This window comes from Aegilops tauschii, chromosome 2, assembly GCF_002575655.3.
Source record: "Aegilops tauschii subsp. strangulata cultivar AL8/78 chromosome 2, Aet v6.0, whole genome shotgun sequence".
Taxonomy (NCBI): domain Eukaryota; kingdom Viridiplantae; phylum Streptophyta; class Magnoliopsida; order Poales; family Poaceae; genus Aegilops; species Aegilops tauschii.
The window spans coordinates 378,078,831-378,096,702 of NC_053036.3; positions in this window are offsets into that span (position 1 = coordinate 378,078,831).

Sequence of the window (17,872 nt, forward strand, 5' to 3'; positions counted from 1 at the left end):
AGTGTGTGTGATAGGGTGTCCTTCCCACACGACCCAGAAATCGTCGAGGATAGGCCCTCCTGGGACCCAGGCTAGGGTCGCGTGCGATTGGGCGAGGCATCGAAACCCAATCATTTCCGTAGGTATGTACATCCCACACGGTAATCCGAGAAAATCATTTCCGTAGGTATGTACATCCCACACGGTAATCCGAGAAAATCATTTCCGTAGGTATGTACATCCCACATGGTGAATCCCAGAAAAACATTTCCGTTCGTATGTATATCACACACAATCAATCCAAGGAATACGTTTCTGTTCTTATGTACATCCCACACAGTCAATCCAGGGAAAACGTTTCCGTTCGGACATAAATCCCACACAGTTTTATGTGTAGGCTCGTGTGTGAAAGGTGTAACTATCACACACGGTCTTCCTTGGTTAACTGTTTGCTTTTATCAACTATATCACACACGATTTGATGAAGAAAATTGTGTGGCATTGGCCTATCCATCCCAACCGCTTTTACTGCTAGAACCGTTTGCAAAGGTCCATGACACATTTAGCAGGTTTATTAGTTTAGAATTAATAATTCCAGTATTACGCAAATTCACATTTCATATCGAACAGCTATTTGCCAATTTCATATCAGGCACATAAATATATTATAACATCACAGTACGGTAGCTACATGAAAACAACACAGTACAACATATAGCTAGTTCAACTTCATAAGAACAATATATTCATTTCCCTAATCGAGATCATCCAGGCTCGCCTTATCCACCTCTGCTTTCAGTTCAGTAAGAACCCGTTTTGCACGGGCCAACTGGGAAAGTGCCTCCTCCTTCGCCAACACCATCTTAGCAAAGTCTTTAAAAAAAAATCTGAGCTCATTCTCCAGCTTCAACTTTTTATCCCGTATCTTGAAATATGCTTCGGCGTTGACAAGACTTTCTCTAAGCCTAGCTGTGTTCACTTCCTCATACATGCTCCAGAGCTTAGTTAGGCACATCTTCAAAGACTGTGGCCACTCTTGATCAACCCACTCAAAGTAAGAACACTTCCGTTCATCCTATAATGTTTAAAACTAGATCAATAACAATTGTAGGGGAAATGGGTTTATAGCAACATAGAAAATTACCAATGCTTATTTTTAAAAACTGAAGAAACATGTTAATTATGACATATCTTCTCAAAAAGATCAATGTGCAAATGAAATAATTGCTACTGAGACAACAACCAAATTCTGGAACATCAGAAGCTATAATTAACTACAACGACGCTACAAGTTCTTACTCATGTACAATAAATAACAAATTGAACATTTTATGAGGAAGGTAAATATAACTGCAACAGCATAGCGACAATGTTTGGATGACAGCAAATTGATACTAACAGGTGTGTACATGCACAAATTTAGTAACATAGAACTAATAGCACTAAGGCCGTCCACTATGTATGCCAAAACTGGTGTAAAGACAACTATTGCTACATCTCGCACCGGTGCCCTGAACTGGCGAGCCGATGCAGCGGAAAAAAAATCAGGGACCCGGACTCCGGAGCACGTAGTTGCTCCGATGCCCAGTTCCTTCGTGCCATAAAGATTTAGTATTTTACTGCTTGGCTGCTTGGATGTGTAGGCCAAAGTTGGCTGCACAAACTGCTGAAGCGGTGCCAAATAATTTTCTAATGGCACCGCTGATGAGATGGCAACAATTTAATATACTAGGTACAAACTGTGACACTGTCTTAGGATGCGTTTGGTTGAAGGTGTGGTATGAATGGGTTGGGACCGTGACAGTGTCTGAATCACATCTAACAAATGATTTGTAACAACGGAAGAGGGTCTAACCTTCTCTGCACATGCCAGAAACTTCCTCCCAGTGTCCACAGAATCAAACGCAAGTAGCTTCACGCATGGAGATTGATGGTGAAAACGAGCAGATAGATCTTCAGCCACCCCGCTCCATTCATTTCCACTTATGGTCTTAGGGAGCTACAAGAGGAAGAAACGACTCAAATCGACCTCCGGGTAAAAATCCTTCATTCCAAGTCATAGCCCAAGAGAGAGAAGAGAGGCATACCCGGGTGGTGAAGGTGTAGTCGCCGGAGGAGGAACCGTTGGAGATGTCTTTGAAGAAGACCATGGCGACCCCGGTGGTAGGATGCGAGACGGTGAGAGTGACGAAGCGGCTATAGCTTAGCAAGGAAGGAGGAAATAGGGGAAATGTGACTTGTGGCCGGGGAGAAAAGGGGGTGGGGAAGGGGGGAAGGGGGGCGGGGTAGCTATTTTGGCGGTAGGCCAAAATTTTGGAAATGTGGAGGGAAACTTTGCGCGCGGTGCCGCCGGACCATTCAGTTTGAACGATTCTGTGCATCGCAAACGATTCTTCTACTTTACGCGCATGGGATGAGTTTGATAATTCAAATTTTGGTCTCAAGGCATGGGCACATTCACTTTGAACGCTCGCGGTGCCGCCGGACCATTCACTTTGAACGATTGTGTGCATCGCAAATGATTCTTCTGCTTTACGCGCATGGGATGAGTTTGATAATTCAAATTTTGATGGAAATTTCCCCGGGTACGTCATTGCATAATTTAACATCGCTTGCTAATTTGGGCACACAAAAGAGCATGCAGCAGACAGACCACACTTACTGAATCGAGCAATTTTAGTAATTACACAGAGCCAGTTGACCTAAACATTGCTCTAACAAAAGACCAGCATTAAAAACAAAGCCTAAGTACGCATAATTAAAAATCCACAGCCGCGCCGGCCTAGGCATCGCCGGTGTGAGATGAGACGTCGATGACTTGTCCTGGAGACATGCCGCCGTTGGTGGACTCCGCGTCCCCCCTGCTGAAGTCGACCACGTCCTCGTCCTCGTCCTTGGCGCCGCCCTCAAGGTTGTAGTACTCGTAGTAGTGGTTGCGCCAGAGCTCGCGTTGGTACTCCACCGCCGATTCCTTGACGGACAGACTCTTCTCTACCTCGACCTCGGACACGTGCAACTCCTCCTCCCGGCGCTCCTCGATCTTTGCTGCCTCCTGCATCTCCAGCTCCTGCTCGGCGACCTCATGAGGAAGCAGGTGCTCCATGGCCACCGCCGCCTTTTCAGACATGGGTTGCATGCTGGAGTCCGAGGTGGCCTGGAATATCTTGGCGTGTGCATCCTCGATCTTGACGTGGATGGCCTCGACCCGGGCCAGGACGACATCAGCGGCACAGACGGCAGCTCGAGCGCTCTCGGCGTTTGCAGTCGCCGTCGCAGCAGCTGCTGCAGCCGTCTCGGCTGCTGCAGCTGCCCTGTCGGCTGCCGCAGACGCCCTCTCGGTGGAAGCGGCCGTGCTCAATGCGGATGCGACGGCACTCTCGACGTAGGCAGCCGTGCTCTCGGCGCAGGCGGCGGCGCTCGAGGGGGACACGACCATCGTACGGGCCTTCACGAAGCGTTTCCACGGCGTCATCTTTGCAAGAAGGGGGTGCGAGAATGGGGATCGGGATCTGTGGATTCGGGGGTTGCCGGCACTAGAGCAGACGAGCCATCGAAGCTTAAGGAGGGAGACTTAAATAGACCCAGATATTTTCATCGCAAATGGTTCCTAGAAAACAACTCTGTGTGATGTTGTAGATATTTTTTATTAGCTGTGAAAGACGAATTTGGAATAAAGTGCCAACGGATGGTGTTTTAAATGAACGAGAAATTTTGTAGTACTAATACAACTGTCATGTCAAATTTTGGAAAATTTCAGGGGTCATTTGACCTTCTAAGACATTTAAGTGATTTTCTAGCCATTTAATGACCGTAATTGAAATTTGAACTACATGTACATGCAACAGCTAACCATAACGGTTTGAAAACTCATATTTCGTGGACTTGTGTGTGATTTAATTCCATGTGCAGTAAATTGGAAGGAATTTTCAAACATATTGGTATAACGGCTATGACACAATTAAGCATGGAGTGACATGGCATTTTAATTCCAAAAAAATAAAAAAAATCAGAAACACATGAAACCTTGGTTGATGTAATGTCATGCCACCAAGATGATGTGGTAAAAAATTGGCATGTTTGACCAAAGTTTAGACACACACCCCTCACAAACCGGAGCAACTCACTAGAAGGCTCGTGGTTCCGAGAGGGAACAATGCATGTTTGATGACGAACGGGAGATAGCTTCCTTTTACGGCCTTCAATTTTTTTCTACGTCTAACGTGCACTACTACAACTGTAATGTGAAATTTTTGAAAATTCTAGGGGTCATTTGACCTTTCAAAGACATTTAAGTGATTTTCTAGCCATTTAATGACCGTAATTCAAATTTGAACTACATCTACATGCAACGCGTAACCGAAACGGTTTGAAAAATCATATTTGTGTACTTGTGTGCGAGTTAAATCCATGTGCAGTAAACTAGAAGGAATTTTTAAACATATTTGTATCACGACATGGACACATATGCATGAATACGGATGCATGGAGTGGCATGGCATTTTAATTCCAAAAAAATATCAGAAACACATGAAACCTTGGTTGATGTAATGTCATGCCACCAAGATGATGTGGTAAAGAAATTGGCATGTTTGACGAAAGTTTGGACACACACCCCTCACAAACCGGAGCAACTCGCTAGAAGGTTCGTGGTTTCGAGAGGGAACAATGCATGTTTGATGATGAACGGGAGATAGCTTCCTCTTACGGCCTTCAAATTTTTCAACGTCTAACGTGCACTAATACAACTGTAATGTAAAATTTTGGAAAATTCTAGGGGTCATTTGACCTTTTAAAGACATCTAAGTGATTTTCTAACCATTTAATGACCGTAATTCAAATTTGAACTACATCTACATGCAACGCCTAACCAAAACGGTTTGAAAAATCATATCTGTATACTTGTGTGCGAGTTAATTCCATGTGTAGTAAATTAGAAGGAATTTTCAAACATATTGGTCTCACGACATGGACACATGCATACGTATGCATGGAGTGACATGGCATTTTAATTCAAAAAATAGAAAAATGATCAGAAACACATGAAACCTTGGTTGATGTAATGTCATGCCACCAAGATGATGTGGTAAAGAAATTGGCATGTTTGACGAACGTTTGGACACGCACCCCACACAAACCAGAGCAACGCGCTAGAAGGTCCGTGGTTCCGAGAGGGAACAATGTATGTTTGATGACGAAAGGGAGATAGCTTCCTCTGACGGCCTTCAAAAAATTTCCTACGTTTAACGTGCACTAATACAACTGTCATGTGAAATTTTGGTAAATTTCAGGGGTCATTTGACCTTTTAAAGACATTTAAGTGATTTTCTAACCATTTAATGACCGCAATTCAAATTTGAACTACATCTACATGCAACGCCTAACCATAACGGTTTGAAAAATCATATTTTTGTGTACTTGTGTGCGAGTTAATTCCATGTGCAGTAAATTCAAAGGAATTTTCAAACATATTGGTGTCAAGGCATGGGCACATGCATGGAGTGCATGCCATGGCATTTTAATTCCAAAAAATTAAAAAATGATCAGAAAAATATGAAACCTTGCTTGATTTAATGTCATGCCACCAAGATGATGTGGTAAAGAAATTGGCATGTTTGACGAAAGTTTGGACACACACCCCTCACAAAACTGGAGCAACTCGCTAGAAGGTTCGTGGTTCCGTGAGGGAACAATGCATGTTTGATGACGAACGGGAGATAGCTTCCTCTTACGGCCTTGAAATTTTTTCAACATCTAACGTGCACTACTACAACAGTAATGTGAAATTTTGGAAAATTGTAGGGGTCATTTGACCTTTCGAAGACATTTAAGTGATTTTCTAACCATTTAATGACCGTAATTCAAATTTGAACTACATCTACATGTAACGTCTAACCAAAACGGTTTGAAAAATCATATCTGTGTACTTGTGTGCGAGTTAATTCCATGTGTAGTAAATTAGAAGGAATGTTCAAATATATTGGTCTCACGACATGGACACATGCATACGTATGCATGGAGTGACATGGCATTTTAATTCAAAAAATAGAAAAATGATCAGAAACACATGAAACCTTGTTCATGTAATGTCATACCAGCAAGATGATGTGGTAAAGAAATTGGCATGTTTGACGAACGTTTGGACACACGCCCCTCACAAACCGGAGCAACTCGCTAGAAGGTTCGTGGTTCCGAGAGGGAACAATGCATGTTTGATGACGAACGGGAGATAGCTTCCTCTTATGGCTTCAAATTTTTTTCCTGCGTTTAACATGCACTAATACAACTGTCATGTTAAAATTTGGTAAATTTCTAGGGTCATTCGACCTTCTAAAGACATTTAAGTGATTTTCTAACCATTTAATGACGTAATTCAAATTTGAACTACATCTACATGCAACGCCTAACCAAAACGGTTTGAAAAATCATATTTTTATGTACTTGTGTGCGAGTTGATTCCATGTGCAATAAATTGAAAGAATTTTCAAACATATTGGTGTCAAGGCATGGGCACATGCATGGAGTGCATGCCATGGCATTTTAATTCCAGAAAATTAAAAAATGATCAGAAAAACATTAAACCTTGCTTGATTTAATGTCATGCCACCAAGATAATGTGGTAAAAAAATTGGCCTGTTTGACGAAAGTTTGGACACACACCCCTCACAAACTGGAGCAACTCAAGGTTCGTGGTTCCGAGAGGGAACAATGCATGTTTGCTGACGGATGAGAGATAGCTTCCTCTTACGGCCTCCAAATTTTTTCCTACGTTTAACATGCACTAATACAACTGTCATGTGAAAATTGTGAAATTTTCAGGGGTCATTTGACCTTTCAAAGACATTTAAGTGATTTTCTAACCATTCAATGACCGTAATTCAAATTTGAACTACATCTACATGCAACGCCTAACCAAAACGGTTTGAAAAATCATATTTTTGTGTACTTGTGTGCGAGTTAAGAAATCATCAGACGATGTAAACATCTGATGTTCAAAAAAGAAAATAGAAAGATCTGGCAAGACAACCGCCCCCACACGATTGGCACTCTATCTCGCGGCTCGAGGTTTGGTAGGTGATTGGCGGGGATCATTAATCAGACACGGTTCTGTATTGGAAACCATCACATGTTCACACACGGATTTGCTGCGGGAATAGTGTGTAATTTGAACTACAGTACTCGTAAATTCCGGCGACCGGCATGTGTACTGTCCCCGTCGATCTAGATTCCGGCTGCCAATAAATACTACCTTGCTCACGTCGTCCCGCCTGCATTCTCATCTACATCCTCCCCTCGCTCGCCCTCTCTCTCTCAAATCTCTACCATGGCGCCGCCGGTCTGCCCACGCGCCGACGAGGAGTCGCCGCGCCCCGAGGACGCTCACTCGATTAGCAGCGACGAGGACCCCTACACGCCGCCTGACGAGGTTGCGCCGGACCCCCCCAACTTTGGATTGGTTTTGGGGCCAGTACAATCTTTGTCTGTGGAAGTCGCTGCCGACGGCTGAGAAAGCCAGGCAAGTGGCGTTCAAGAAGGAGACGGCGGAGGAGGAAGCCAGGCACCAGGCGGCCTGTGAAGCCCGTGATGCCGCCTGGAAAAAGGAGGCGGCGGAGCTTTGGGGGCGGGCGCATCATCGTGCCGAGGAGGTGTATGAAGACGGGTACTTCGCGAGGAAGGTCTTAGGCGCTGGGCGCCTCATCGCTGCATGGAGGTGGGCCGATAAGCTCCAGCGTGCCACCGACGAGGAGCTCCGGTGGGCGCCCAACGAAATGGCAAGATCAGTCGCACGCGTCCGCCAGCAAGAGGCAGATCGATAAATCAAGCGCTGCGAGGCGGAGGAGTCGGAGTACTGCCTCCGCACTGGGAAGACGCCGCGCACCAGGGAGCTGCTAGCGAGGGGCTGCCGGAATACTGGCCCCAGGAGGGATTATTAGTTTTAGTATTGTTCGTTTTCAATTTTATGCATTGTACCTAGTAGTTAAGTATCATCACGTATATGTGATGATAGTATATATATATATATATATATTCTGTGATGATCTAATGAACAATTAATATATATATATATATATTATGATTCCATTTTCTATCTGTTGTTGTATACTCATTTCAATCTAGTTGTTATCATCCACATATACAGAATGGAAAGCGTATATACACACATTGAAACAGAACATATAAGAATGGAAAACAGAGTACACACATTGAAACAGAGCAATAAACTGAGCAATACTATGATTGCTGTGAATACATAGCTATCCACGTCAAAATGACTTTCCAAAATAAAACGCGTCCATGAGACCATGACCAGCAGCCCTTGCCTAGGGTAGCTCTTGGCTCTGCCTGAACTCGTGCATGCGTTCGTCCAAGCGGTCGACACGCTCGCGGTACATCTGGAGCGCGATCTCGAGCTCCAAGTTGGCTATTTCATCAGAGATCACTAGCTCGAGGATGCGACCGCCATGTTCCTCTACTGCGCCCAGGTGGACACCTGGGCCAAGGAGGCGGTCGAGCCTACGGACCAGCGCGTTGGCATCTAGCGGGCCGCGGACAAGGCGAACGGCGGGACCCACGCAAATGGCGCGGCGGGCGTCCGGTGCAAGTACGGCGCGGCCGGCCTCTGGTGCAAGTACAGCGTTGAGGGCCTCTGCCCACTCCTGGCGAGGAATGGGGGTACTAACGGGACATGTACCCAGCTGCGACGCCGTGTCAACAGCAGCAAGCGCCGATGGATCCGCTGTTGCTGTGCGGCGCCCCGCGCCTCTCGCTCTGCGGCGCTCCAACGGTCTTGCCGTGCAGCGAGCCGCAGCCTATCGGCGCAGACGCGCCTAGCTTGCTCTGCGGCGCACCATCGATCATGTTGTGCGGCGAGCTGCAGCCTGTCGGCGCTGACATGCCTATCTTGATCTATGGCGCTCAAGCGCCATGCGCCAAAGGTCTGCTCAACCCCGGCGATGACGCGCATCACGGCGTCGTCCATCGCGTTGCCGGGGAGTGCCTCGGCCTCGATGGGCCGTGGCGCCTGCTCGTTTTCCTTGTCAACGAGGTTGGTGACAGAGGCGGCGCTTTGGTGGGTTGGCATGCTTGGAAAAGGTGGATGTGCTACAGGCTACGCTTGTCGCCTCCGTGCGTCGCGCGCCCCCTATGCGCAATATAGCAGGGTGGCGGGAAACAGGTGGGGAAATGGCGGGAAACGGTGGCATGTTCATAAATGCCATCAATTAATGGAAACTTAGCATCGAGCTAGCACAAGTCGTAGATGATGATCAGATGAACACGAACCACACTAGGGAACCCGACAACCCGTTGGTGATGAATTCATCAATCCCAAACGGTTGAATACTAGCAAGCTTTTGCCCACAACACACACGGCCTATTCCATCACAAATAGGTCGGATGGATCAACTGTATGCCACCTATCGCACATTGTCAAAAAGTAATGCGGTAGACCTTCTTTAACGTGTGTTAAAAAACAAGGACCTCGAGGTTAAATTAGCTGAGGGAATGGGGCATTTCGGTCATTTGACCGAAATGACCCATCCCATCACCTAATTTAACATCGACACAACTTCCCATCCAGTCACCCATCCGATGGCTGCTCCAGCCTAAGCACACTTAACTTGATAGTCTTCTTACATGAGCTACTGGTGGAACAACTAGTCCTTGCTGATAGGAATGCCTCTTCACAACCTTATGGTGTACCCGGATGACCGCCCATCCCACAATGTCCAATAGATGTTGTGTAGATAGAGTATATCACATACGTCTTAATAGAAGCAATCGTCTGTGTTATTATCGGTCTTCGCACACATTTCTGATTACAGACCTGTTTGCCGCGTATCACACACATCTTGTTATATTGAACCATTTTTGTTCTCTTGCCTAATCACAAACAGTTCATACGAGTGAACCATATGCTGTATATCGCACACACCTTCATCTGGTTGCCTGTTTCTTTTGTGTTGCCTAATCACACACAGTTCATTCGACTGAACCGTATGCTGTGTATCGCACATGCCTTCATCTGGCTGCCCGTTTCTTTTGTTCCTCCTCATCACAAACAGTTAATTGAACTGAACTGTATGCCCTTCATCGCACACGCAACTAAAACCTAAACCATGTTTGATGCATCCGTCATCGCAAACGTTTTATACATTTCTGACGGTTTTCATACACCACCGTTTGCGATTATGGCATCGCACACAGTTTCTCGAAGGGTCTCTGATTGTAGTGTCGCGTTAGCAGCATCCTGCAGTAGTGATTTCTGACAGATTCAAGTTGACGCTCTACAGCTGGTAGGAGACACTTCACAGCTTCACGTTCTTGTTGATGCTCTGCCAGGGCCTTCTTGACAGCTTGAAGTTCTAGCTGCTGCCATGCCAGGGCCTTCTTCATAGCATCTAGTTCATCATGCTGGTTTGTCACGCCATGCTCGACTGCTACTTGTTCTTCCTGATGCACTGTGAATGGACCGATGACTGGTTCAGATTGTTGTTTATCGGGCAAATGACCTACAGTAAGGCCATCATTTGAGCATCCTAACTTTCCCTACAGAAAAATACATGTAGGTTACATCATATGGGAGAATTCCAGAAGCTATAAATGCATCTACCGCAATATAAAGTTACATGGGTGAACAAAGGTCAAAAGTAAGGAAGTGTTTACACAAAAGAGTTGGCCTACTCTCCAGGTGGACCCGCTTTCTCTTTGATTTGCTTGAGCTGGGTAATGCATATGCACTCAGAGACATGAGCTATTTGAATTCTTGAAACAGCACATGCAGACCCTTAGTCACCGAGTCTAGTTGATGACGATAGTATTCCTGCCATAATATACTTAAATACATTATATTGTAGTGCACAATTTACATCCCTTGACACATGACATAGAAAGTAGACATATTATAACCATAGATGAAGAATTTCCTATAACACCGACCTTTACATCTTTACTACTAACCGGATGTGCGTATTTCTATTCACTATCACTGCCACATTCATTCAGTTTTTCACGGTGTGTACATCTAAGTGAAGGACCACATGCTCGTAGATCTGATAAAGATCGGTAATCTATCATAGGACAGCAATACCGAGCTAGTAACTGAGAAGCTTCTCATGTCGATACAGGTTTTTCTTCTTCTTCTGGTCCATATGCTTGTCCCACTCCGTTGTTGATGTGTAATGATGATCAGTAGTTGACAGTAGGTGCAAAAAGAGGCGACGAGAATTTCAAATATTGGTGCCAAAATGAGTTAACACGTGCTTAATTACTCTTAGATCAAGGTAATGAAGTAGCAATAGGAACCCTAGCTGGATCACCAGTAGTCTTAACCCGATTAAGAACCCTCAATTTCATATCTTGTAAACATAGCAACAACATTCAAATGGGAAACTAACTAGATTTTGTAATGTGAGCACACATGAAAATTTGGTGTGTTACCAGGGGGGAATAATTGAGAGATACGAGAGGACGTGTTGTTTCTTGAAGGGGATGTGATTGTTGATTAAATAAGTGGTGGTATTTGGTGAGTTTCAGCATGTTCTTTTACATGTTCTACAATCTAGGTAACTGAACTAGCAATCGACATATTGTCAACATGAATTGGTTGAGACCAAAAGCATCTTGAGAAAACATACTGACTTAATCAGAAGAAGATATACTCATAGATTACATCAACGATTTGCTAATCAATGAACTGTAGATAGAATGATGTGCAGTGTTTACCCAGGGTGCAATAAGAACCCTAACTGTAACTTGAATAAGAACCCAAAGTTTTTACTCCATCCGATCGATCCATACTACTTGTTGCTCCAATGGATGTATCTCGACATATTCTAGCAGTAGATCATCCATTTTAGCGAGAAGTAATATGCATATGAGGTAGCAGTTTAAACTCAAGAACGCAAAGAGAACTCATTGATTTGTTTGAGATCTTGGGGTACTTTTACCATCATAGCAAATGGGGCGCAGCTGAACACCGTCCGTCGGGAGCAGCTCCCTTACCAAATGATTTGTGGCCATAGCTAGAGAGAACCACCAGCGGGGAGGGGGTGGATCTGGAGGCAAAGAGATAGAGAGAGGCAAAGGAGGAGACAAATTGTTTTATGGTAGGGGATGTGATTGGTGTGGAAGAAAGAGGCATTATTTGGGGATGGTTGGATTTGGTGGGCGCGCAGGCAGTTCAAAAACAGGTGGAGGGAAGGGAAAATTTGAGGGAACGTTTAGTATGGCAGGCAAGGATAAAACTGAGCTTTGTTCAGTTTTAGATTATTTTTTCCTTCATATTATGCAAGAACAACTTTCTATAAACTTGCAGCACCTTCACAAATAGTAGTGACCACTTTCATAAGACAAAAATAAAACACAGTTCATGTGACACCATGTTCCTTGCATAAATGTTGGTTCTACTTTGCTTTGTAATGTGTTCATGTAGTACCATGTTCATCACTAATTTATTTAGGTTTGCAATGCACATGCATTTTGTTCATGCATGTCACTTTAAGAAAGCACATTCCTCATGTGAGTGTGTCATGGCTGTTTCCAAATTCAATCTCATGGCGCCGGTTGTCACGTCAGAATTTTAGATTATACTTTGCACATGGCAAGATGCCACAATCGGAAGGATTTGAGAGAGCATGAATCCAAACACGATACATACTTTGCAATCATGATTCAAACCACTTAGTGATGTAAAAAAATTAAAGTACCATTCATTGTTCACATCACACTATGGACTTTCACGTGCAGACAAGCTTAGGTTATGCATGGTATCATATAACGGCCATAGTTGATTGGTGATAAAACTATCCTATTTGACATTTTGTTTGCTTCTATAATTCTGATCATCGCAATATGTGTTCATGTGGTACCATGTTCCTCACATAATAAAGGTGAACCCAAGAGGTTTGAAATGCACAATCATTTTGTTTGTTTATCATGTGAAGTGTGCTATTTACCCATTGTAGTGCGTATGGCCGGTTGTCACGTCATACTTTGAGCTTCTACCACGAGCAGGCGGAAAGGTGCCTCCATAGGTGAATGTTCACAAAAGTATGTGCATTTGACATTTTAATTTTGCTTATGTACTATTGATGGGTAAATTTTCATGTGTTGGGATGTTCATTGTATATGTAAGGTGAACCCAATTGGTTTGCAATGCACACATATTTGTTGGTATCTTGAATAAAGCAAGTTCATCATGTCAAGTGTCATGCCTGGTTAGAAATTAAAGTCCAGAGTGCTAGTTGTCACTTCATAATTTGATATGCTTTAAAACAAAGCAAGTAGAGCATACCATATGAAGACCACGCACAACTCACGCATGTCGAGCGTGCAATGTCGGCGCGACACAAAATATATTGCTCAAACCCACCTAAAAGAATTGCTTCAACTAAAAAACCATAAAAAATTGCGAGCATTGAAGCCTGATTCCAGTGTGTCCTGGAACCGCCGGGTGACATCGAAACTGCTCTGGTCAGTTACTTTTTTGCACGAGAAATTAACAATCGCATTCCTTTTACCGTATTCATTTGCATCTTCTTCCTTGGTTGTTCCTCGTCCTCCACAGGTCCCCACTGCCTCCCTACAGCCATGGATGGCAAGAAACTAACAGCGGAGACCCACCACATCACTGCCCATGGCACAACCATGTTGGAGGTGGTGTACACCAACAAACCTAGGACTGTGGAGCTAGTCATCACTGTGTACAAGCAATGGCTCCAAGAGGAGAAGAAGAAGTTCGCTGGAATTGACCTCGAGTACAACCGTTCGAGCAGTTACAGATGACAAGGGGGCGCCGTCGTGCAACTCACAATGTGCGAGCATGCCCTTGTGTACCACTACTACAGGTTCGAGTGGTGCCAGGCCTTGGATCAATTCCTGCAACACAAATCGATAACTTCCGCAAGCGTGGACACGTGGGGTGACAAGATCATGCGTTCACATACATGGATAACCATTCCAGACGAACACCATGTCAACACCCAAGAGCAGTTCCGCGGGGAAGGTGTTGGAGAAAGGGAGTCCATGGGTGACCTTGCAGCGTCCATCATCGACCCTTCGTACACGAACAGGAAGAAATCGTTCCCAAGGGACAAGCACCAGTATGGGGAATTGAAAGGATCGAGAAGAGGTGTCTAGAGGGGAGTGATTAGACCCTCAACAAGCAAAAGTAGCAGTTTTTAATTTCATAATGTTGAGGTGGAGTTTTAGCACCAATTTAAGCATTCACGATACATTTCAAGCAAGCATGGCAAGAGTATACGAGCAGTGGAAAGTAAAGCATGCAAGTTGCAAGAAAGTAAAGAGATGGGATTGGAGTGTGCAAACGCAATTGGAGACATGGAGATTTTTGGCATGGTTCTGATAGGTGGTGCTATCGTACATCCACGTTGGTGGAGACTTCAACCCACGAAGGGTAACGGTTGCGCGAGTCCATGGAGGGTTCCACCCACGAAGGGTCCACGAAGAAGCAACCTTGTCTATCCCACCATGGCCATCACCCACGAAGGACTTGCCTCACTTGGGTAGATCTTCACGAAGTAGGCGATCTCCTTCCCTTACAAACTCCTTGGTTCAACTCCACAATCTTGATGGAGGCTCCCAATTGACACCTAACCAATCTAGGAGACACCACTCTCCAAAAGGTAATAGATGGTGTGTTGATGATGAACTCCTTGCTCTTGTGCTTCAAATGATAGTCTCCCCAACATTCAACTCTCTCTCACACATTTGGCTATGGTGGAAAGATGAATTGAGTAGAAAGCAACTTGGGGAAGGCTAGAGATCAAGATTCTTGTGGTTGGATTGGAATGTATTGGTCTCAACATATGAGTAGGTGGTTCTTTCTCAGAAAATGAGTAGTGGAAGTGTAGGCACGTTCTAATGGCTCTCTCTTGAATAGAGAAGGGGTGGAGGGGTATATATAGCCTCCACACAAAATCTAACTGTTGCACACATTTGACCCAACTCGGTCAGACCGAATAAGTGAACTCGGTGAGACTGATTTAGTTCAAAATGTGAACGTTAGGATTCCCGGTGGGACCGATATCATCAACTCGGTGGGACCGATGTGCTAGGGTTAAGGCAAAACCTCATCTTAGTGTGATCGATTGCATGAACTCGGTGAGACCGATTTCAGCAATGATCAAACAGAGAGTTGGTCAGGCAAACTCAGTGGGGCCGATTGCTTATTTCGGTGAGACCGAAATAATTGCAACAGACAACAGAGAGTTTGCAAGGCCATCTCGGTGAGACCGAGATCCTATCGGTGAGACCGATTTGATTAGGGTTTCTGGCAGTGGCTATGTCAAATGAACTCGGTGGCGCCGGATGAAACAAATCGGTGGGGCTGAGTTTGACTTTAGGTTTTGGACATATTTGGAATTGAGAAAGTGGTTGAGGCCTTTGGAGCATATCACTAAGCACTTTGAGCAAGTAGACCATTAAGCAACACCTCATCCCCTTTTAATAGTATTGGCTTTTCCTATGGACTCAATGTGATCTTGGATCACTAAAAGAGAAATGTAGAGTATTGAGCTTTTGCCAATCTTTGTCCTTAGTATTTTGAAGGGGTTCCACATCCTCTTGTCCATGCCACGCCTTTGTTGAACTCTCTGAAATATACTTGATAAAGATATTAGTCCAACAAGAGATATGTTGACATTAATTACCAAAATAACCCAGGGAGCACTTGTGCTTTCAATCTCCCCCTTTTTGGTAATTGATGGCAACATACATCAAAGCTTTAGATAAATATATAAAGAGTAACAAGTAAAGCTTTGGAAAGACATGTAACATGCATAGGCTCCCCCTACATGTATGAAATCATGTAAAGATAGAATATGAGAACATGTGAATGCATAAGCATGACAGAGCAAGCAATGAGTTACATGTATCTTGGCTATATGCATCAGAGCAAAATGATGTAAATACAGGAAATGTACCTTCATGTTCATGAATCCTTCTTGCAAACAATATGTACATCAGCAAGAGATCATCATGCACATGAGTGTGATGCATATACTTACCTTGTGGTCTTGAGCTGGCTTTGGAAGAGGTGAACTTGAGAAAACAGGGTTAGATAACACAAGAACACCTACTAAACAGAGCAAACAGAGCAAACAGAGAAAACCACAAGAGTACCAAGACTGGGATGACATGTAGAGAGCGAGTACTTAGTACTCTGTTTGGATATAGACATGTCCCCAAAGATTGAAGATATGCAATGAATACCAAAGATTTGCTTCCCTTAGATATGAACTCTTACTCCCCCTGAATCTGATATTGGATAATGGGAGAAGGTAGGGTAATAGAAAATCACAGCAAAGTAACATCTACTAACATGTCTTGCCCCTCTTAAAGACATGTTACTTCTCTCCTCTATGGATAATAAGCATCTGGAGAAGCTTCAAGTATGCTTTCTCTCTTATGTGATAAGCTTTGATGTGCTCTCTCTGCCCCCTTTGACATCAATTTCCAAGAAGGGTCTTCCTAGAGCATGAGTCAAGTAGGTTTGGTCCTTGAGTCACATTACAAAGCAACATGTAATTTAAGATGCTAGTAGAGGATAAGAATCATCGAGTGGAGCTAGAGAAGAAATGACAATTGTAATGGAAAAATGTTTTCTCAGTAGTGAAATCGGTAATGCTGATTCATTTTCATCGGTGACACCGAGTTGGAGATGTCATAGATGATGCATATCGGTCAGACCGGGTTCGTCCTTGTCGGTTGTACCGATGAATAGTTTGCAATGTATCATTGCAGTTCGGTCTAGCCAATAGGCAGAAATCGGTGAGGCCGATTTCAATACAGAGGAAATATTTTGTCATCTCAGCTCACTTGGCAAATAAGATCTCACAAAGATTTGCAAGGAATTAACTAAGAGATTTGCAATGAATTAGATGCAGAGAATAAGAGACAAAAACAAATGAAATCTAGGTGAAGTTTTTTTGATAAGGGGAACAAGCAAGAAACTCAAGCAAGAACACAAGGAAACACTAGAGAACTTCATCTAGAAGGGGTTAGCGACAAAGTCACCTATGTTAGAGTATATTGACTTAGGACTCAAGTGAGGTCACTTGATCATAGGTCATACTCATCATTTAAGCTCAAAATGGGGTTACCATTTTTCGTTTAAGCATTTTGATGTATTCTCATCTTGTTGAGCTGCTTTGACCCATGACTTGGGGTAAAGCTTCTCTAAGATGGAATAGCATGCCTTGGGTGGTGGTGTTGATCTTGATCATGTAGTCGAACTTGTGTTGGATGCTCAAGGTTGATGTAGTTCATCAAGAGTTGGAAGCATCGCTTCTAGTTTGTGTTCATCTACCTACATGGGTTAGTCTTGCAAGGAATAGCACTTGTGTATCCAAAATGACAATCATGAAATTTGATATATTGAAATTGTCAAAGGATATGTTGAAAGGATTTATGCTTCCTTGTCTTCAACCACCATATTGTAGAGACTTGGTGATGTAGAGATTGCTCAAGATGTGGGTGAGTTGCAATCTCATAGATTTGGGCTCATCCAAGTACCTACAAGGGTTAGATAACATGCAAGGTAAGAAGTATAGATCCAAGCAATATGATCATCATCATAAGAGAAATATCAAGGATTAGTCAAAGGCTCATGCCTTGCATGTATCCAAATGGAGTTTCTACTCCAAGTTTGAGGCATCAATGAAGTTAAATTCACCTCTCAAATGGCAAAATACTTTCTCATCAAGCGGTTTGGTGAATATATCCGCCAATTGCTTATCGGTATGAACATGTTTAAGATCGATGTCTCCTTTAGGAACATCATCTCGAATGAAATGATGACGAACTTCAATATGCTTAGTTCAAGAATGTTACACAGGATTGTGAGCAATCTTAATAGCACTCTCATTATCACAAA